Below are 22,503 nucleotides of genomic sequence, written 5' to 3' on the forward strand. Positions count from 1 at the left end.
ATTCAATCTGCAAACTCTGAAGGCTTTAGGTCAGTGGTTCCCAAACTTGGTCCGCCACTTATGCAGGGAAAGCCCTTGGCGGGCTGGGCTGGTTTGTTTACCTGCCGCGTCCGCCGGCTCAGCCAATTGCGGCTCCGACTGGCTGCAGTTCACTGCTCCAGGCCAATGGGAGCAGCTGGAAGTGATGCGGGCTGAGGGACATACTGGCCGCCACTTCCAGCAGCTCCCATTGGCCTGGAGCAGCGAACCGCAGCCACTGGGAGCCATGATTGGCTGAACTTGTGGATGTGGCAGGTAAACAAACCGGCCCGGCCTGCCAGGGGCTTTCCCTGCACAAGTAGCGGAACAAGTTTGGGAACCACTGCTTTAGGAAATTTGGTTTGGTTAGATCAGAGGTTTAAGGAGTTGGAATATGTCTAGATTGCATCTTTTGGGTGTTTGTCCACAAAGAACTCAACCTGAAGAATTTGAGAGTCATCCATTGTGAGAAAAAGGAAAAAAAAAATAGGAAAAGGTGTGCGACAAAGCTCTGTCCTTGTCTCAGTGGGTCCCATGCTTCCTGGCATATTTTGCTAGCCTCAGAGGCTCACTGTGACCCTCGACGTAGCCCTTCTCTCTCTAGAGGCAAGGGTCACAGCCTACTGAGCCATTTTCATCATAAGCCAGCAAGGGAGGTGAGGAGAAGGAACGTTCCCTCGCACAGTCTCTGTTGTCTCCCAGTTTTAGTGATTAATCGGGAAGGGGTGGGGGAAGGGCAGCCGGGGCCTGCCCTCTACTCCAGGCTCCAGCCCAGGGACCCTAATAGTAGCAGCTGTGGTAGCTGACTTTTTGGAAATAGGACGTGCACAATTCCCTGGGCCACTTCTCCACAGCAGCCCCCACTTCCTTAATATCTACTTCACCGTTACCTCAGGAGCTCCTTTCTTGCACCTGATATGGTTTGACTCAGTCTCTCCAACAGCACGGCTTCCTCCAACAGCTCCTGACATGCATGCCCAACTAACTGGGAAGCTTTTAACTAGTTTCAACCAGCCCCTAATTGGCTTCAGGTGTCCCAATCAATCTAGCTATCTTAATTGGCCCCAGGTGTCTTAATTGACCTGGAGCAGCTGCCATTTACATATCCTGGTAACAGGAATTTGTTTAACCTAGGGCTAATATATCTGTCTCCCACTTCTTTCCTATAGCCATTTGGCCTTGCCCCATCACATATTCCCCTCCCCCTCCTCTGCTCAACACCATACTGTTGGGCAACTTGGGATGCCAGGCAGTGTGCTTGTGATAGACCATCAGCATTGCCATGGTGGCATCCAGCCCTGTGCCGTATGCGGAACTGGAATGGTTGGAGGGATAAGAACCACCTGGTGACCCTTGCATTCTTTTCCTTATTCCACTGCATCCACCGGAGGGGTGCATGGTCAGTCACAAGAGTAAATCGCCGGCCTAAGAGGTAATAAACACAGTGGCTCCATGGCCCATTTGACAGCAAGGCATTCTCTCTCCACTACTGCGTATTTCTGTTCTCTTGGGAGAACCTTTCTGCTTAGGTAGAGCATTGGGTGTTCCTCTTCTCCCACCATTTGTGACAGAACTGCCCCCCAACCCCACCTTGGAAGCGTCTGTTTGTAAAATAAAATCCTTGTTAAAGTCCGGGGCTATGAGTATGGGGTCATTACAGAGGGCCGTCTGAAGGTCTGTGAACACCTCCCTCTGCTGCGTCAGTCCACTTCACCATGTCTGGACCTTGGGCCTTCACCAGGTGTGTTAGGGGACTTGCCCTAGTGGTGAAGTGGGGAATAAAATGTCAGTAGTAGCCTACTATGCCTAGGAACACACAGACCTGCTTCTTTTGGCTTGGACAGGGCCAGTTTTGAATCGCCTCTAGCTTATTCATTTGGGGCTTCACTATGCCCCTTCCTACAATATATCCCAGTACCTAGCCTCTGCTAGCCCTATGGCGCATTTAGTGGAATTATCAGCAAGGCCAGCCTGCCTTAAGGTGTGCAGTACTGCCTCAACTTTCTCCAAATGGGTTCCCCAGTCTGGCATATGGATGACAACATCATCTAGGTATGCGGCTGCATAACTAGTATGGGGGTGCAGCAGCTTATCCATGAGGAGTTGGAATGTAGCTGGGGCCCAATGTAGCCCAAAAGGGAGGACGGTGTACTGGAATAGACCCTCCGGAGTGGATGACGCTGTCTTTTTTTTTAGCTTCTTTGATCAGGGGAATCTGCCAATACCCTTTTGTCAGATCAAGAATCGGGCACTACCCAGTTGGTCAAACAGTTCATCGATGGGGTATGCATCAAATTGGGATACTTCATTCAGTCGTTGAAAGTCATTACAGAATCTCATGGTACCATCAGGTTTAGGCACTAGAACAATTGGACAGGACCACTGACTGTAAGATTCTTCAATAACCCCTAATTCTAACATTTTCTTTACTTCAGCCCTGATTTCTTTTCTTTTGGCTGCTGGGATTTGGTAAGGTCTTAATGTTACCTTGGCTCTGGGGATCGTGCAGATATGGTGATAGGTCTCAGTCATCCACCCCAGTTTTGTAGAGAACACATCTCGGTTGTGATTAATCATGTCGGCTGCCTCGATCTTTTGGATCAGCGTCAAGTTGGGTGATATCCTCACCTGCTCATGTAAATTATCCTCCTGGGGAAGGGTCTTCTAGGTGACTAAGCATGCCCCTCAATCGTGCCAAGGTTTTAGAAGATTGATGTGGTACATTTACTCCAGTTTCCGGTGGCCTGGCTGCTGCACCTTATAGTTCACCTCTCTCACTTCATCTCTCACTTATAGTTCACGGCTTCGATCACTTCTTAGGGTCCCTGCCACTGGGCCAACAGTTTACTTTCTGCTGTGGGACCAGTATCATCACCTGATCCACTGGTTGGAACCGTCGAAGCTTTGCTTGGTGGTTATAATGGATTTGTTGGGTCTCCTGTGCTCTCTCCAAGTATTCCCATATAATGAGCATAACTCGGACTATCCGATCTCTCATCTGCAGTACATGCTTGACTATGTTCCTTCTGGGATTTGGCTCCTCTTCCCAGGCTTCTCTGGCTATATCCAATATGCCCTGTGGGTGGCGCCCATATAGTAGTTTGAATGGAGAGAAACCCATGGAGGTTTGCAGAACCTCCGAGTTGGCGAACATGAGGTAAGGCAATAGCATATCCCAATCTTTCCCATCCTGGCTCACCACTTTCCTGATCATGGCCTTGAGGGTCCTATTGAATCTTTCCACAAGGCCATCTGTTTGTGGGTGGTATACAGAGGTCCTTAGGGCTTGTATGTGGAGCAATGAACAGAGATCTTTCATCAGCTTGGACACGAAAGGTGTCCCTTGATCAGTCAATATCTCCTTGGGTAGCCCAACCCATGCAAAGATCTGTATTAGCTCCTTAGCTATTGTCTTGGAAACTGTGTTGCATAGGGGAACGGCTTCCGGGTACCGGGTTGCATAGTCCAGTACAACAAGCACATGTTGGTGGCTCCGAGCTGTCTTCTCTAGGGGTCCTACCAGATCCATGGCTATGCGTTCAAAAGGTACCTCTGTTATTGGAAGAGGTATCAAAGGAGCCCGCAAGTGCGGGCGAGGGCTATGTAGCTGATACTCCGGACAAAAGGTGCAGTATTGCCGGACATCTTCGTGTACTCCTGGCCAGAAGAACCTCTGCAGGATCCGTGCCTGGGTTTTCTCTATCCCTAGGTGTCCTCCAAACAGATGACTGTGGACGAGACTCAATATGGCTTTTTGATGTTGTCATGGCACCAGAAGTTGTTGTATCTCTTGCTCCTGCATTTGCACCACGTGGTACAGGAGATCTTTCTTCACTATAAAGTAAGGTCCAGCACCCTGGACCTTCCCAACCACGGGTATCCCATCAATTTCAGCCGCCTCTTTCCTGGTGTTATCATATCTGGGGTCCTCCGCCTGGTCCCGCCTGAAAGTCTCTCTCCCAGGACTAACCTGCCTGAGCTCCCAGAGGCTGGTTTCTGCTTCTTCCAACAGCTCGCTGCTGTCACAGCTGGGGGTGGCCTCTGGCTCACTTTCTGGGGTGGAAGTTTCTCTGTTGGCTGCTTGTGTCCATCTGCCTACCAGTGCAGTTTTCTGGCCCTGGGTCAGGATCTGGGTTCTCAAGGCCTTTGTGGCCTTCCTCTCTTTTTTTGTCTTCCGGGTCTTTCGGGGAGCTGAGACCAGATCCTGAGAAATCTCAGCGAACATCGGGGGTTGACATTCCCCCGGTGACAAGTCGCTGTCCTCAGGGTCCCCACCTCCCTCCAGCCTCTCTGGGGGGAATAAATTATCAAACCCTGGATAGTCCCTCCCAATGACTACAGGATATGGGAGTTAGGAACTACACCCACGGTCACCTCAATGGGGTTCCCCTGAACCTCTATCTCCACCGGGATGGTGAAGTAATGGCTCACGGCCCCATGCACACACATTACTGCTACGCATTTGGCTTGAAGCAGCTGACTACTTTTTACCAGCTTACCCGATATAAGGATGATAGCACTCCCAGAGTCCACAAGCGCTGTAGTCTCTGCTCCGTTTATCCTCACTGTCCTAGTGTAATTATGTGGGGCTAATGTGACCCTTGGGAGGTGGATAAGGGAGCATGGGATCTCCCAATCCCCCAAGTTATACTGCATCAGCTCCTTGGTGCTGGGACATTACGCTGCTATGTGTACCCACTACCAACATGCATAACATCTATAATTGCTTCTAATCACTCCCCTATCCCGGGGGTTAGAGGGTTTAGTCCCAGGGTTCCCCCCACTCAGGCCAATCCCTTCCTTCTGGGGTCTCTTCTGGTTTTCGCCACCCCCCCTTTTTCCACCTAGGACTCCCCGGGGGGGTTGGCTGACCAACCTTCCAGAGTTAGGGTCAGGTGCTTGCTTTGAAAGGGGCCTTCCTTGAGTAGTTGGGTCAATTCCCTGGCTGTCATCCGTCTTTCTACCAGTGTGATCATCTCATCATAGGCCTACCCCTTTACGGAGATCTGGTGGCAGTCCCTGCATGTAATGGTCCATGACCAGGGTCTCCAAAATCTCTTCTGGGCTGCATGCCTTGGGCTATAACCACTTTCGCACGAGGTGTATGAGGTCAAATAGCTGGGACCTCGGCAGTTCGTTGTCCTGATATTTCCACTCATGGAAGCTCTGGGCCCATACTGCTGCCATTACCCCTGATCATGCTAGGATCTCAGACTTCAGCTGGGTATAGTCAATGGCATCCATGGCAGGCAAGTCAAAGTAGGCCTTCTGGGCCTCTCTGCAAAAAAGGGGTGAGAATGCTGGCCCACTGCTCCTGGGGCCACACCTCATGCTGAGCAGTCCTTTCAAATGAGATGAGATGTCTCTACATCATCTCCTGACATCTTTGGCAGACAACCAGTGGCCCTCAGGTTCATGTCCCGTCAGACCCCCAGGCCTGGGTTGTGAGGATCAGCTGGTCCACTACTTCTTGCAAGAGGGCATGATCTTGGGTCGCCTGGCCCATTAATAACTGATTGGTTTCCTGCTGTAGCCACATAGACTCCTGTTATGCCATTGCCTGAACCTGGGTGGCCTCTTGCTGGGCTGCCATGGCTTATACCAGAGCTCTTACCGTGTCCTCCATTGTGGTACAAAACAAACAAACAACAAACCAAAAAAAATACCCAAACCCCAGTGTACTTTTTTTTAACCTCTTTCTTCTACCATGCTATGAACGATGATCCCACTGCTGACACCAGTTGTGACAAAGCTCTGTCCTTGTCTCAGTGGGTCCCACACTTCCTGGTGGATTTCACTAGCCTCAGAGGCTCACTATGACCTTCCACATAGCCCTTCTCTCTCTAGAGGCAAGGGTCACAACCTACTGAGCCATTTTCATCATAAGCCAGCAAGGGAGGTGAGGAGAAGCAACCTTCCCTCGCACAGTCTCTGTTGTCTCCCAGTTTTAGTGATTAATCGGGAAGGGGTGTGGGGAGGGCAGCCCAGGCCTGCCCTCTACTCTGGCCTCCAGCCCAGGGACCCTAATAGTAGCAGCTGTGGTAGCTGACTTTTTGGAAATAGGACGTGCACAATTCCCTGGGCCATTTCCCCACAACAGCCCCCACTTCCTTATATCTACTTCACCATTACCTCAGGGCCTCCTTCCTTGCACCTGATATGGTTTGTACTGCTTAGTTCCTCCAACAGCACAGCTTCCTCCTACAGCTCCTGATGCGTGTGCCCAACTGACTGACTGGGAGGCTTTTAACTAGTTTCAACCAGCCCTTAATTGGCTTCAGGTGTCCCAATCAACCCAGCTATCTTTCCTGCCTTCTGGAAGGATCTTAACTGGCCCCAGGTGTCTTAACTGACCTGAAGCAGCTGCCATTTACTTATCCTTGTAACAGGGATTTGTTTAGCCTGGGGCTAATATATCTGTCTCCCACTACTTTTCTATAGCCATCTGGCCATGCCCCGTCACAGGTGGCTTTGTTTTGGTCCTACAATAGAGATGCTTTGAGAGTTCAATATAAAAAATGTATATATGCCTACTGAGATAAGAATTTGAAGTTTTGTTCATGAGTTTGTAGGCTGAATAAAGGAGTTGTCATATGCTACCGATGGTTTCTTGGGTGCAGCTCTTAACTTGATGTTAGAAGTGGGATCTATAGACAGACCCCCCATATAGACACCCACAGGAATGTTATTAAGAGACCAGTCTTTGTTCTTGGCCTCAGTCATATGAGAGGGGTTGGGGTACAAAAGGTTTTACCCCGTCAGATGGCAAAAGCCAGCAGATGCTGACTCCATTGGCTACTTTAACAGTTGAAACATTTGGTTGCATTTTCACTAGTTATACCTGCCTTTATTAGATTTATTCACATCAGAGTGGGAAGCCCAGAGGAACTTTTCTTAATGCGACAGTATTTGGCAAATGAAAATACACAGGAGGGCTCGCACATATCTTTGTGTGCCAGTTTTAAAGAGATCTAGAAACATTTGCACAGCTAGTGCATTAGTGGCTGAAAAATCTCATATTTGCTATTGACAACTCAGCCACTGATTTAAGAGCAAAACATTTCAAAGTCTGGGTTGTTTCATTAGGATCCGGATCCTGCAGTTATGATGGGCCAAATTGCCACTAACTCCATTGGGAGTTATAAATTAATAAGGAGCTCAACATTCATTCCACTGAAGTAAAAGACAAAACCCTCATCGGTGTCACAATGTAGCCCAAGGACTGCAGCATCAGTAATTAGGATTTTAGTGCTAAAACTTACTTTTAAAAGTTGTTCCAATTCAGGCTATAACATCAGGAGATCATTGACTAGTAAATATCAGGAGTGTGATGCCAAAAACATGGAAGAATTAGTTGGCTCACAGGAAAACTAAAGTGAGCAGGGATATGGAAGCACTCACAATACGCTGCTGCAGTGTATGATTAGCATTGCTGATTGCTAAGCTGGAGAGACTTGTACATGTCAGGCCTCTGTATCAGATTCTGTATTACAGGAGCTATATATGCCTGGTGCACAGCACCCAATCTGAGAAGGTCAACTCTAAATCTAGCTCCAACCTTGGCATGGCAGCAAGGCCTTCACTTTGCAATGGGCCCAATTTGGAATACTGAATCTGTGCACCAGTGAATTTTCCTGAATCTGGGAGTCCGATCCAAATCTGGGTCTGAGCTCTACGGCTTTGTCTCATCACTAATTGAAGGCATGGTTGCAGATGACGTTTACACAGATAATCCCAACATTAGTTGACCAAGAAACACACAAAAGTAAATCCCATTCTATGAAAAAAATTGATTCTCCAGAAGATGATATAAAAGCACATATTATGGGAGATGAAGGAAAATCTTACCTATTAAGAAAGAAAGATATCAACATTTCAAATTGACACTGCTCAATAGATTAAAGCCAGAAGGGAGCATCTAGACTGACCTGTATAACACAGGCCAAAGAATCTCACAGCAGGTAACCGCATCCACAGATCTCAAGGTTAAAAAAGACACAAACCTGGTCAAATTTTCAGACATGAGTTTCTAAATATAGACCTACATCTATAATTACACATCCAAACCAAGCAACCTCGGTTGCTCAGTGACTCCTTTGTGGTGTTGAATGACTTCATCTCCCATTGTCTACAGTGGGATTTGATGGTGCTCAGCACCTATAGGATTAAACCCTTACACAGATGCCGTAATTCGCTCCAGAGGTGGCTGCATTTCAGTGCTGGGCAAAGCCATTCCTGTATATCTTTAAGAGCCAGTTCCCTCATTGGCTGTATGTGCACACCTCCCATTAACTCGGGTAGAAGATGAGCTCATCCTTCCAAGAGCAATATTTGGCACATAGTTTGTACAGTGCTTCAGGATCCTTTGGGTGCTATTTAAATGTAAGACATTGTGATTCAGTACTAGAAAGGAAAGAGAGATACTGCTAGAGGAAAGAGTATAGCACCTTTGTTGTAAAATGGTTCAATCAAAAAATGATTTAATCCCAAATAAAGGATCCTGTCCTATGTTTTCGTGAACAGGCCTTCAGTGATTAAGGGCCACTGGATCAGGCCCAAATATTGAAAGCATTATTGAAAGTATCTTACCTAGTATATTTCCTTGTTTTTAATCAAACTCACTGTGCTGCCAGAGGTGTTTCATTTACCAAGAGAGGGGTTAGCAAGTCAACAGCTAGCAACAGGAAATAGAAAATGCAGAATGACTTCTCTGCGCTTGGAAGGCATCCGAGGGCAAAAATCTTTCTGATGCTCATTGTTATCGAACTTTCACTACAGTCCTCTCAAGTTAGTGTTACCAAGGCGGGAGGGGGGGGCCTTACATTTACTAGCTTCAGCCCTTTACATGTTCTTCTGATTTCACAATCCAGTGAGACTAGCTAACACCAATGCACAAGTTTTATAATTCTCTTTGCTATCTTCTGCCATTTGATAGTGTCTTGGCTTTCTGTGAGCATCATAAAAATTATACTTTTCCATCTGGTGCATTTTGCATACTTACAGGGGGACTTTGCCCAATGTATAGAACAGTCTAATTCAGATTTTAAAAATATATGTAGCTGTCATTTTTGGAACCTAACAATGTTTGCACTATAACATGGGGAAGTTTCATTACGTTAAGGGGCCTATTATAGAAATTATGAAGTCTGTAAACAGAGTGGACTTTTAGGTGTGGTCTGCACACTATTCTGGTACTGGTATAACTATGTTGGGTCAGCATGTGATTTTTCACTGCTATAGTTATACTAGTACAACCACAGTTAGACTGGTATAAAGGTGCCTATATAGGAATAAGCTATACTGGCATGAGCACATTTGTAGTAGTAGAACTGTGTCTGCACTACACTGCACCATACTACAGCACTATTGTTACTACAGCACTTTTGTTTAGCCAAGACCTTAGAGAAACTAAAATGCTAAAGATCCTAAGGCTGGAAGAATATACATTCCCACCTGCTGGTGCCACACTCCTTTCTCTTTCTACTATTCTCCCTTTTAAACTTCTTATTTTCCCTGCCATTTTGATTCTATCAACTCCAATGCCATGGTCTTTGTTGAAGAGCCATCATTTTCCAACAGTCACCATGGAATTTGAGCCATGCATTTATAGTCTACGCACAGGGAACTGCTGTGGTAACGGCTAGTCTATGCTGATTTTGAATGGTACGATTTTTGCTGGTTTGATTTATCATTGTTGGCAAAGATGACAGGTGACTCAACTTGCTCCCACTGCATCAGTGTGGGGTACCTGTACCCAAGGGCGGGGAATCAGCACCAGGGGAGTGGGGAACATGCACATTAGTATTTAAATTGTCCCAACTTTGATGGTCACACCACATTGAGGGGGTTCTTAAGAGCAGGTGTCGGCCTTCTCTGGGGTGGAAAACACTATTGCACATTAGTTGTTGCATGTATGATCTTTTGTGGTTGAGAGGGTGTGTTAGAACAAAAAATGCAACACACAGGCAACACTGATGCTCCTAGACCATATTGTCTTTCCTAGCTCTGCAGTTAAGCAGGGCCTGCTTAAATTCTTTGCCACAAGTTCTTATACAGCTATGAGCTGAACATTGGCGTACTTGGCACTAGTAAGCTACTCATGCTATTAGATGAAATTGACTATTTATTTTGGGGCTTTGGCAATGGCAAGAGATTTTTGACTGAAAAAACAAAACCCAAACCCTTAATTTCAGGATAAGAGTAGATAGTAAAGTGGAATTCTCAAAGGCTGAGTTGTGTACAAGTTTCCTTTTTCTGGAAAGCTTTTATTACTCTCTTGTTTCCTCCTCCTTTTCTGCTTGCTGGAACATTTCTTCAGTAAGTGCAGTTGAATAGTTCTTTTTGGTTATGGGCTTTGTAATGAGCCCATTGGTGGGCCCAGAACTGGGCCACTTGTGTATGAAAGACAAATATGATGCTTTGGGCTCGATCCAACAAGGTGCTGAGCACATGCAAAGACCAATGTCTTTAATGGACCTAGAAGGCAACTCAGCATCTTACAGGGGGTCCTCAGATCAAGTCTACAGAGTTCAAGTGGAGTTATGAGTGCACAGCACTAATTAGAAGCAGGCCAACAATTAAAGAAGTGAACTCAGACTATAAATCATTCCAATCTGTAGCCTGTTTGTTAGATTTAGGGATACATTTTAGAATTGATGCCCACCGTATTGAAGACACATATTGCATGTTAATTGAATAAAACAACTTGTAATTCCCTGTCTGCCTCTTCTGGCTCTCAGCTAGCCACTGGATTTAATGGCCCCAATCCTGCAATATTTCTGTGTGAAGGTCCTGGCGGTGCCCCATGGACTACAGGGTTCATGAAGCCATCTTCATGGATCTATATGAAAGATCACAGCTCAAAATTCCATTCTTACTCCTATTGAATTCAATGGCAAAATTCCCCTGACTTCAGTGGTCCAAGGCATTTCTTTGTTATTTATTTTGCTTTTGTGGTATGCATAGAATGGTGTTTGTTTGTTTGGAGGGTGAGGGGGAGGGACTCCTTACTTCAGAATCTAAAAAGCTAATAAATACATTTATAAATAAAATATTGGCTTGAACTGAGTTTTAGATTATTACAGACTTTGGTATGAACTGACAAATGGGTTTTGTTTGAACTCTATAGCCCCTATATTCACTCCTTTGTTAAGTTTTCCAATATGTTCTATTATAGTCAAAGAACAATATTGGAGCTATCTTGCAGCTAATTTAACACCTGTAAATTCCCATGGCTGGTAATGAAACATTGTCTAACACAGTGGCTTCATATATCAAAGGTCATAGGTTCAGTATTTGTTAATGTTGTAGTTTTTATTAAATTTTCTCAACTTTTTGCCTTCAATGTGCTTATAGATTGATTAATTCTTCTCACTTTCCCAAAGCTAAACACACATGGAGTGAATAGCTGATCTAAAACATTTGGGGCTAAATTCTATGTTGATATTCTAAGTTAACCAACCTGTAACTGCACTTTCAAATCCCATCCGCTATCCAGAACAGTCCTGTACACAATGAAAAGGCACTGGATGTGGTGGGAAATGGCTACACTAAAATCACGCTTATGCTATCCTGGCTAGAGACAGTCACTCTGTTCAGAGAAGAAGGACAAAAAATAGTCACTTCATGGAGGTCCTATTCCAGCAAATCACTTACGCACATGCTTAAATATATTCACAGGAGTAGCCCCACTGAGATCAATACAACTACTCCTGTGTTCCCACTACAGCTTAGGTGTTTCTCTGGCTGAGGGCCATAGGGAGTACCCTACTGCTAATTCATCTAGCTACTGAAGTTCAGCATTATAGGACCCCTTTCTTCAGCATCAACCAATCAGTGTCCTCTTGGTTCCTATGGTTTCCCTCATAGGCTTTCTGCCACATTCCTTTTTGTGTGTGGCATTGTTTAAAACAACCTACTACCTTAACCTCTTTTGGCTGACAAGAGACAACAGGCTGCCAGCCAACAAGGAAGAGAGAGAAAATGATAAAACAAGAGACAAGAACTAGCAAAACGAACATACATGCAGACAAATGTTTTGCAGGTTCCCCATTCAGCTCCCTCAGAAGCAGCAATACTGTATTTGTGCCACTATGTGATGCTGTATGGAGGCGAGGACTTCCAAGATGGTGTCCACCAGTAAGTCATGCTGCTGCCTTCTCCTGGACCCAGAGGAAATCCAGACCATGAGTGGCCAGGTCTCTATTGCTGTAGTATGGATAGATAACAGGTTCTGTACCCAGTAGTTGGTTTCCCCATCCTTCCTGTGCCATGGGACTTTGTATTAGGTTTCAAGGGAGACTTACACACACACACACAAAATGCTCTAATGAAGCAGGACCAGTCTGAAGATTGGTTAAGTCTTGTGAACTACGTATCCAGCTGTGATGCTCCGTCTTCTAGGAAATGTTGAGCAAGTGCCTTCCACCTTAAAAGATCTATTTACCACACACACACACACACACACAAATCATTGAAATATAGTTGAGACCATCAGGGCTGCCCAGAGGATTGAGGGGGCCTGGGGCAAAGCAATTTCGGGGGCCCCTTCCATAAAAAAAAGTTGCAATTCTATAGAATACTATATTCTTGTGGGGGCCTGGGGCAAATTGCCCCACTTGCCCCCCCCCGGGCAGTCCTGGAGACCATTGCCACAAATATTGAATGAATCACTGTTGGTTCCACTGTACCACATTCTACTATGTTCTCAGTGGAGGAGAATTAAATTCAATCATAAGTACTCTATAGCGTGCAAATAGAGGACAGTTAATCTCATCTACTTTTAAGTAAGTACACCCTTGATCCTGCCATAAGCTCTGCATGTGTAGAGTTCTGGGACATTGACTTTAGTGAGGTTAGTCTGCATGGAGCTCATTGCAGGCTCGGGGCCTGAAGCTTGATGCTAATGTTTTATCTCAATATTTATTCCACACATTTCATCTTTCTTTAGTATCTGACAATGGAGACATAATAGAGGAATGTAAAGACGGGTCCCACTGGAACTTATTACTTAATGACTCTGTGGTCATCAGGAGCCATGTCTGAGGTTAAATTTGCTATAATTTAATTTGTCAACATGCCATATCGTTTACTCTAAGGTTTATATGTAGTGCTCTGTAGGATGTTTATTTGATTCAATGCACATTGTTTTACATTCATACTCATGAATGTTTTATGTGTTGTTTAAGAAAATAAATGCAAATATTTAATTTCTTTCACATTTAGAAGACAAAGTTATAAAAACACAGTTGTGCATTTCATTATTCACTGAACTACCAAGTACTCCTACTTATACATCTTGCTGTATGCATATTTCACTAGAGATGTCTCATTCAGTCTACACAGTAAAAAATAAAACAAATTTTTAACATAGGAAAACATCTGTTTAGGGAAATGAAAAGTCATGGCTCGTGTGTTCCAGGTTTTCCAAAATTAAAAGCAACTTACAGCACTAGTCTGAACACAAATATAATTTTGGCTAATATAAGTGCCTAAGTGTAAAATCACAGTATCCATGTATTTATGAATGATTGATAAAACCTCAGATCTATAAACAACTGCTAATCTTAAAAAATAGTAAATATGAAAACAGAGAGTACAATACATACAGGAAAAGACAATAAACAAAAGTTTGCTTAGGTGTAGGGTGACCAGACAGCAAATGTGAAAAATCGGGATGGGGATGGGGGTGTAATAGGTGCCTATATAAGATAAAGCCCCAAATATTGGGACTGTCTCTATAAAATCGGGACATCTGGTCACCCTACTTAGGTGGCAGTCCTGCTTTTGGGTCTGCCTAGGAGTATATGGTGGGATCGGGACCTGCAATAATAGCTGATTTATGTAACCATGCAGCCTGATCCCACTAGCCCTTAACCACACAGGCAGTTATTCTTCTGCTTCAGTGTTTGCAGGATCAGATCCTAAAAACAACTTCAGCGCATTTTTCCTGGAAAACTTGGCACTTTGAAGGGATTTCCTTTTTCTAAATGGAGAGTCACTTAAGCCAATACAGCATCTTGCAATATATACTATTCAGGCCATTTTAATTGGCTTCTAAAAGAGCTGGTGAAAAGTGCCAGGACAAATCACAGTGGACGTTTTGCTTCCAGCTTAACTGATACAAGGATCTGATCTTCTGAGTCCTCCTCTCCTCAAGGTAAGTGGGTGAAAGAGGTCGTAGACTTGCTGAATCCTGATATCTGGACTGGATTCACTATATGAATCACACTTATCTCAACCCTTCTGCTACAGGAAACAGGGTCATGTTCTCCACTGGAGAGATGACCCTTTTCTAGGTAACAATGGGGCTTTGACGAAGCAAGGATTAGATACTCAGGGTTCTGCTGTATACCCAAAGTAGATTGCCTGTTCCTAACGGCCACTACTGAGATTGCTGGAGTTACACTCAGGGGTGGCTCCAGGCCCCAGCACGCCAAGCGCATGCTTGGGGCGGCATGCCGTGGGGGGCTCTCTGCTGGTCGCCGGGAGGGTGGCAGGCAGGCAGCCTTCAGTGGCATGCCTGCAGAGGGTCCGCTGGTCCCGCGGCTCCGGTGGACCTCCCGCGGGCGTGCCTGCGGAGGGTCCGCAGATCCCATGGCTTCGGTGGAGCCGTGGGACCAGCGGACCCTCCGCAGGCACGCCTGCGGGAGGTCCACCGGAGCCGCGGGACCGGCGACTGGCAGAGCGCCCCCCCCACGGCATGCCGCCGTGCTTGGGGCGGCGAAATGTCTAGAGCCGCCCCTAGTTACACTACAAGGAAGTGTGAAAATTATCTTATTTGTCCTCACCTTCCTTGTGCTTTCAGTCCCCTCTCAGCTTTAGCCTATTCCAGCTCACACAGCTAGGCTTGTGCGGAAAAACCTGGGAGTGACTTTAACATCTTCTACCTTAGGCTAGGGGAGAACTTGAGTCATTTAAAATTGGGCAGGATGCAGGGACACCAGGATGGGGGGGCTAAGAGACCACGGCCTGTCCACTTTTCACAACGGGCACAGCCCCTGTCCCTCCTCTTCCCCCACGCCCCTGCCAAGGTGCTACCCCCCTGGCCAGGCCAGCAGCTGGAGCCTGGTTATGGAGCCCAGGCAGCTATGGGCAGCTACATGCAGACCCTCCACCTGCACGAGGTAGGGGCCCAAGAGCAGCCCCTGGCCCATGTTCCTGCCTTCCCAGTGAGGATGGGGGTCACTGGAACCCTGCCTGCTCCCTGCAAGAGGCTGCCACTGGTTGCTGGAACCCTGCTTTCTCCCCTCCCTCTCTCCCCCGCACGAACCCTGTCTTTCTCCCCACCTCAGAAGGGTCTGGCATCACTGTGCACCCCCTGCACATTCCTCTGCACTGCACCCCACTTTTTTGGCAAATGTGGGCATTTGTGTCCCATTTGCTGTTGCCGACTGATCGACTTGGCAAAAGGAAATGGGAGAAATGCCCACTTTGCCAAAAAAGTTGGGACGACCGTGCCAGGGCTTACAAAAGGGACTGTTCCTGCCCAAACGGGATGTACGGTCACCTAGTGAATGGGTGCAGCCCACAGAATGAGCTACATTCTGCACTCACACAGGTGTATCCCCCTGAATTCAATGGCGCTGAAGAGAAGATGTAAACTCTTTGGGGGCAGGGACAATATGTGATTGTACTTGGCATCCGGCACACTGCCACTCCAGCCTGGCTAGGGCTGCGGTGTGCTACCATAATTCAGACAATAAATAATTATGGAGGTTATCTGAGAACAGCAAATGTTGCTCTTGCCCTGTGTACTTGTTTGCTCTAGAAATGCTGCTTCCTTGCTCATGCTCTCTCTCTCTCTCTCTTTTTTTTTTCTGCTTCTCCCTTTTGGGTAGGTTACATTCAAAGGTCTGCTCCAGGGAAAGGGACTTTAAAGTCTGCAACTGCAACGTTCCAATGTATCCAGCAAAGAGGCACTTCCAACGCAGGAAAGAGACCTCAAGAGGCCATTCTCCTGCACTGAGGCAGGATTAAGCATATCTAGCCCATCACTGACAGATGGTTGTCTGACCCGTTCTTCAAAAGCTCCAGGTGTGCTTGGTTTACACAGTATTTGGGATGCTGATTGCAATGGAATGTCTGTTTGAAACAGTATTGTGACCTTGCACTCCATATGCTTTATGAAAATATGCTTATGAATGTGAATATAATGTAACTGAAATATGTTTTATGCAAAAGGTCTCTTGTAAGGTATCATTACAAAGCTTATAATCTACTGAGTGTGTTCATCCTATTTGTATAAATGTACCACTTGTGTATCTGAAACTAGAAATATGAAGTATAACTCTGAGGTCCTATTGTAATTATGCAGAATGGGCCATTAATGGTGGTTTAGAATCTTGATGGCTCCCACTGACTAGGACAATTGGTTGTAAATGTTCTATTTACTGTGTACATGTGGGCCAGCCCAGGGGTAATGAAGAATGAAGTCTCACAGGGACATGTGACCATGTCACCTGATACTGAAATCCATCTTAAATCTAGTACTTTTCCATTTAGAAGGCGTGGTGGGGACCCAGAGAGACAAAAGATTCCCACCTTGTGCCAAGGCTATAAAAAGGGGTGGAGCAGGACCAGAGGGGGGAGGGGCATGCTGCCAGTCATGAGAAAGCCCCTTCTTTCCACCTAAGATGTCTGCTGGAACTAACGAGGACTGTATTAGGGGAAAGGATTGGGCTCAGATTAAGAAGGAGTCTAGTCTGTGAAAGAAGCTTATTGGAACATCTCTGAGGGTGAGATATAACCTGTAATCAGTTTCTTAGGCCTGGTCCACACTAAAAAGGGGGTTCGAATTAGGGTACACAAATTCAGCTACGGGAATAGCGTAGCTGAATTCGAAGTACCCTAATTCGAACTACTCACCCGTCCAGACGCGGCGGGGTCAAACTCTGCGGCTCCCCCGTCGACTCCACCACCGCCATTTGCAGTGGTGGAGTACCAGAGTCGACCGCGGAGCTTCCGGAGTTCGAACTATCGCGTCTAGATCAGACACGATAGTTCGAACTCCGTGAAGTCGAACTCACCGCGTCGACCCGCGTGGTGAGTATGGACCTGCCCTTAATGTATTAGGAATAAACTTGTGTGTTTTGTTTTATTTTGCTTTGTGACTTACTTTGTTCTGTCTGTTATTACTTGGAACCACTTAAATCCTACTTTTTAGACTTAATAAAATCACTTGTTTATTAATAAACCCAGAGTAAGTGATTAATACCTGGGGGAGCAAACAGCTGTGCATATCTCTCTATCGGTGTTCTAGAGGGTAGACAATTTATGAGTTTACCCTGTATAAGCTTTATACAGAGTAAAACGGATTTATTTGGGGTTTGGATCCCATTAGGAGCTGGGTGTCTGGGTGCTGGAGTCAGGTAACCTGCAAAGCTGTTTTCATTGAAAGCCTGCAGCATTGGGGGTGTGGCCTGGACCCTGGGTCTATGTTGCAGCAGGCTAGTGTGTCTGGCTCAACAAGGCAGAGTTCTGGAGTCCCAAGCTGGCATGGAAAATGGGCTCAGAGGTAACTTCAGCATGTCAGATGAGATTCCCAAGGGGGTCTCTGTGACCAAATCCGTCACAATTATAGCATAGGCAAATGTCTGTCCAGCCATTAAGAGGTGAATAATTGTTCTTGGCAGGAGAAAGAGGTCAGCTACTGGTGTTAGGAAAGAAGGACCCACAGCCTGATCCTGCAGCACTGCAGTCACTCGGAGCTTTGCTGTAGACTTCAAAGAGTGCAGATTCAAGCCCCAACAGAGATCCCAGCTTCTTACTCACTCCCGGTGCTCTCAGTTTCTCTCACCCCTCACTCTGCGCCGCTAGTCATGCCACAGTAGTTACGCAGGGCAGGGAGCTTGCATGACACTCTGGTTGGGTCACATTACCTACAATCTCATGAAGGGCACTGTGAGGCTTGTCTTCTGGTCTGCTGCCAACAGGAGGACACTGCAGAAGAACTTGCTGAGGGAAAGACTTAGTGGGGAAAAGAGAGACAGAGAGGAACAAAATGGCCTCCCTGTTTCTATCGGATAAAAGCAGGCATTGTCTTTTGATCTACCCAGAGGTAGCTTGTTCTTAGAGGTGGGCTGACTGCAAATACCAAAGAGTTCCAGGGCCCCGCAGGTGTGCAGGAATTTTTCTGCTGGCCCAATCCCTTTTCAAGCAGTTTGGGTTCTTGTCATATTTCAACCTGATCCCTCAAAAGTGCAGCTGCTGACTACAGATCTTCTGGGAATGCCAGTGTATTTGCACCACTGGGGAGGATAACTGGCTGGAGCGTCCTATGTAAATGAAGTCACAGCATGACTGGCCTGGGAGTACGCAAGGGGAATTCAGTGCCAGCAAATATTAGCAGCCAGCAGGTAGCTGGAAAGTGACCAGTCACTTTGCATTCTTCTTCACGTCAAGAACAATCCATTCCTGTGCAGACAGCTTGCACATGGCCTATACCCCACTTAGGATGTATGATGGGGCCTTAAATATTGCACAGGCCAGGGGTGAGTTCTCTTTACAGGGGTGAATTTTATACGTTGATATTTTACATATATATCTATACTCTGTTACACTGCGGTTACGTTAAATGGACATGTCTAAGAGTCAGTGGCATGAGGGCCTTGGACACAGATCCTCAAAGAGTGTTAGGTGCCTAAATACCTTCGTGGGTCTGATCCTTGGTCCCTAATTTAGCTTTTGTGAAACCAGCATTTATAAAACCTGAGATCCATAGAAATAGCTGTATAAAAATAAATCCAGAAGAAACAGTAGGCCTCATTCTGAGCTCAGTCACACTTGTGTAAATTAAGAGTAAAACTAGTTTAACTAGCTCTAGTGTTTTTAAAAACAAATATGCATTCTCCAACAACCCCAGTATCAGCATTCGAGTGCATCATCATTCTAGTGCAGGAGAACCTGAAAGAGAAATTGACTGAGTATGAATCAAGTGTGGCCTGAATCTGCACTTAGGTACACCAATGTAAATTGGGAGTAACTTCACTGAAAGCAATGGAGCTACACTGGTGTCATGCTAGTGTGAGTGAGAGGAGACAGACTCTGTTCACTTCAGGATCATATTATCTCTCCTGCGTTAAAATTAATCTAGGACTGTCCCAATGCATGCAAAATGTGCAGTGGCTTCAGTGGGAGCTATGCCCATGTGAGGACTACAGGATCAGGCTTGTGCATAGTGCAGTGAATATGAATAGTGGTTTGAGGTTCTCTTTTATTGAGTTAATCTGGGTTTGGTTGTAATTTCCCCTTATTTGTTGTAAAAAAACTGCACAAACCAACATAGGCCTTGAAGCCAAAACCAAAACCAAAACACCACTGGCTTTTGGTTGGCAAAACCACACCAGAGTTGCTCCCATGGGTCATTTCTTAAGTTCAAATGGCTCTCTCTTATGTGACGCTACCATGCATGTTTTAAAGTTGTTTAGACTGAGAGAGAAAAGTCATAGTTGACAACACTTCTGAACATTTGATTGAAGTCACGCCTTTTTTTTTCTTTACTTATACAAAGGACGTTAGCTACAAGCCAAGCTTTTTCTAAAGCTTATGTTCTTGTAAAAACAGCTCCAAGTATACAAATTCTGCTCTTCAGTCAAGTCAGTATTCTGCATGCCAAGTCAAGTATTTATTTTCATTACTTTTGAGCCCACCAAAATTAACGTATCTTTCAGACAGGAACATTTTTATTTATTATGGTGGATTTCAATCCAAGAGATGAAAGAAGAGCAGTGTGCATCTTGAAATGGAATAAGGTTGGGAAGCATAAAGAGATCGCCTGGTCTGAGATACCACACTCCCTCTCCCTGTAGACACCAACACCAGCCTGCCCTGATGCATTTACAAACTGACCACACCACCACAAGTCCATGCACAAAACAACCACAATAAATCCACACTGTGTGTTGTTACAGTTACAGTAGCAAGAGCAAGATACAGTGTTTTAATGCATTCCTTGACTTCTGGACCTCCAATGTATTTGATCATTGAAGCTAAGCTTAGGTGGGACTGGGAGGTTATGGGAATGGAGTCTGGTTTTCCTTTGTGAATTTCACCCATGGGATGAGCTGGCTTTTTTTCTAGTGCACTCATCCCAGAGCCTCAAAACATGAACATTTCCCCTAAAATACATGAATAAAATATGCCAAATCAAGTTACATCTGAAGAGATTGGCCATCACTTTTCGTCCTGATTGCTTCACTTGATAAGCTTCATTCCATCTGCTGACATTGCCCCTGCAATTTCAGTTGAAATGGAGCATTCAAGTCAGGACTCATTGAGCTCAACAGGGCATCTTGCATGAGTAAGACAAAGAGCATTTAGCCCTTCACTGCCTGTCTTAGGCCATAGTTCAGGAAGGCACTTCAGCAGGTGCTCAGTCTTAAGGCCCCTAGACATCCTGGAACTTAAGCCCATGCTTAAAGTGTTTTCAGGAATGGGAGGGAGAGGGGGGTGGTAGAGGAGCTGATGCTGCTCTCTGCAGTGAGACAGCAGTTTGTGTTCCACTCCAGAGCTGATTGCATGTCAATGGCTGAAATGATTCCTCTATATATAGTGTTTAAAATGCTTTGGGCTCAGGATGAAAGGTGAATACTCCTCACTTACAGTAACTCCTCACTTAAAGTCGCCCAGGTTAACGTTGTTTCATTGTTACATTGCTGATCAATTAGGGAACATACTTGTTTAAAGTTGTGCAATTCTCCCTGTTATGAAGTGTCGGGGAGTCAGGGCCCTGCACCCCTCTTCCTGGGATTCACAGTGACTCTCAGCCAGCCAGTAAAACGGAAGGTTTATTGGACAATAGGAATGCAGTCTACAGCAGAGCTTGTAGGCACAACCAGGACCCCTCAATCAAGTCCTTCTGGGGGTTCAGGGAGCTTAGACCCCAGCTTGGGGTTCCCTGCGTTGCCCTACCCAGCCCAAACTGAAACTAAAAACTCCTCCAGCCGCTTTCTCCCCCTCCCCTCTGCTCCTCCTCTCCTTTGTTCAGTCTCCTGGGCAGAAGGTGTCACTTCTCCCCACCCCCCTCCTGGCTCAGGTTACAGCTCAGGTAGCTTCCTTCTCATCCTCAATGTAACTCCCCTGCAACATTCCCAGGTCAATTCCGCCCTGCTCCCTGCTCCGTCACACTCCCTTCTAAAGTCATCATTTGGCAGCCGCCTGCTTTGTCTACTGCTTGCAGGAAGAACAGCCCCTTGCAGCTAGCTGGAGGGTGCTTGGAACCAGGGTGGACCGGCAGCCCCCTATCAGCTCTCTGCTCCCCTAAGTTCCCTGTGCAGCAGTTGCTGGCAATTCAGCTGTGTCCTTCCCATCACTGCCATGTGCTGCTCCTGCCCTCTGCCTTGGAGCTGCTCCCCAAGACTCCTGCTTGCTGTGGTTGGGGGGGGGCGGAGAGGGAAGGAAGGAAGAGGGGGGCTAATGTCAGGGTGTCCCCCTCCCCCTTGCTCCTGCACCCCGCTTACCCCATCTTCCATAGAGCAGGGCTCAGGATGGAGAGAGCTTGCAGCAGCTGCGGTCTCAGCAAGCTGATCTAATTAACAAGGCAGTGTACTTAAGTGAAATGCACATATCTCCCTCCATTCCTACTGCCTTGCAGAGTGAGAGAGTTAACCCTTGAGGGCTCAGCCAATTGCTAGTTCACCATTTAGCAGTAAGGGAAATATCCCACCCTCTGACTCCTCCACCTCAACCAAGCTTCACAATCATCATCACTGTGTACCAGTATTAAATTGTTTGTTTAAAACTTATACTCTGTGTGTGTGTTTGTGTGTGTGTGTGTGTAATATCATCTTTTGTCTGGTGAAAAAAATTTCCTTGGAACCTAACCCCCTCATTTACATTAATTCTTAGGGGGGGGAATTGGATTCGCTTAACATCGTTTCGCTTAAAGTCGCATTTTTCAGGAACATAACTACAACATTAAGTGAGAAGTTACTGTATGTAGAGGTTCAATATAATGTTTGGTGTTTTTTTTTAAAAAAAAGCCTTTAATAGATTGTAGTGGCTAAAACCAAAATTGAGCAGAATGTAACCATTTCTTCATATTACAACAATAGGTTTAAATATGGAGTGGGATTTATTTTTAGCAATGAGTTGGGGCCAGATCCTGCTTGCTTTACTCACATGAGCTGTCCAACTGACTTGAACAGGACTATTTGTGTGAGTTGGGTGAGATAGATTTGTCTTTGAGTGTGAAATAGAAGGAATATTCCATTTCTCACAATACTTTGCAATCAATAAATTGCAAGTAGGCTGTAACCACATAAATCTTTTCTGTGAAAACAATAACTTCGCTGAGCGAGATTGCCACCAGTGCTTTGGTGACTGGTGTACTGATATTAAAATAGTTCTGCGTGTGTTTTAACAATGAATAAAATGCCATTCAAAGAAATTGAAAAGTCAAGCTGTTTATAAAATAAATTATTCCTTCTCTTAACCATTCATATATCATAACGATTACACTCTGTGCTTGGTTCTTGAAGAGATCTG

This window comes from Mauremys reevesii, linkage group 8 (genome assembly GCF_016161935.1).
Source record: "Mauremys reevesii isolate NIE-2019 linkage group 8, ASM1616193v1, whole genome shotgun sequence".
Classification (NCBI taxonomy): domain Eukaryota; kingdom Metazoa; phylum Chordata; order Testudines; family Geoemydidae; genus Mauremys; species Mauremys reevesii.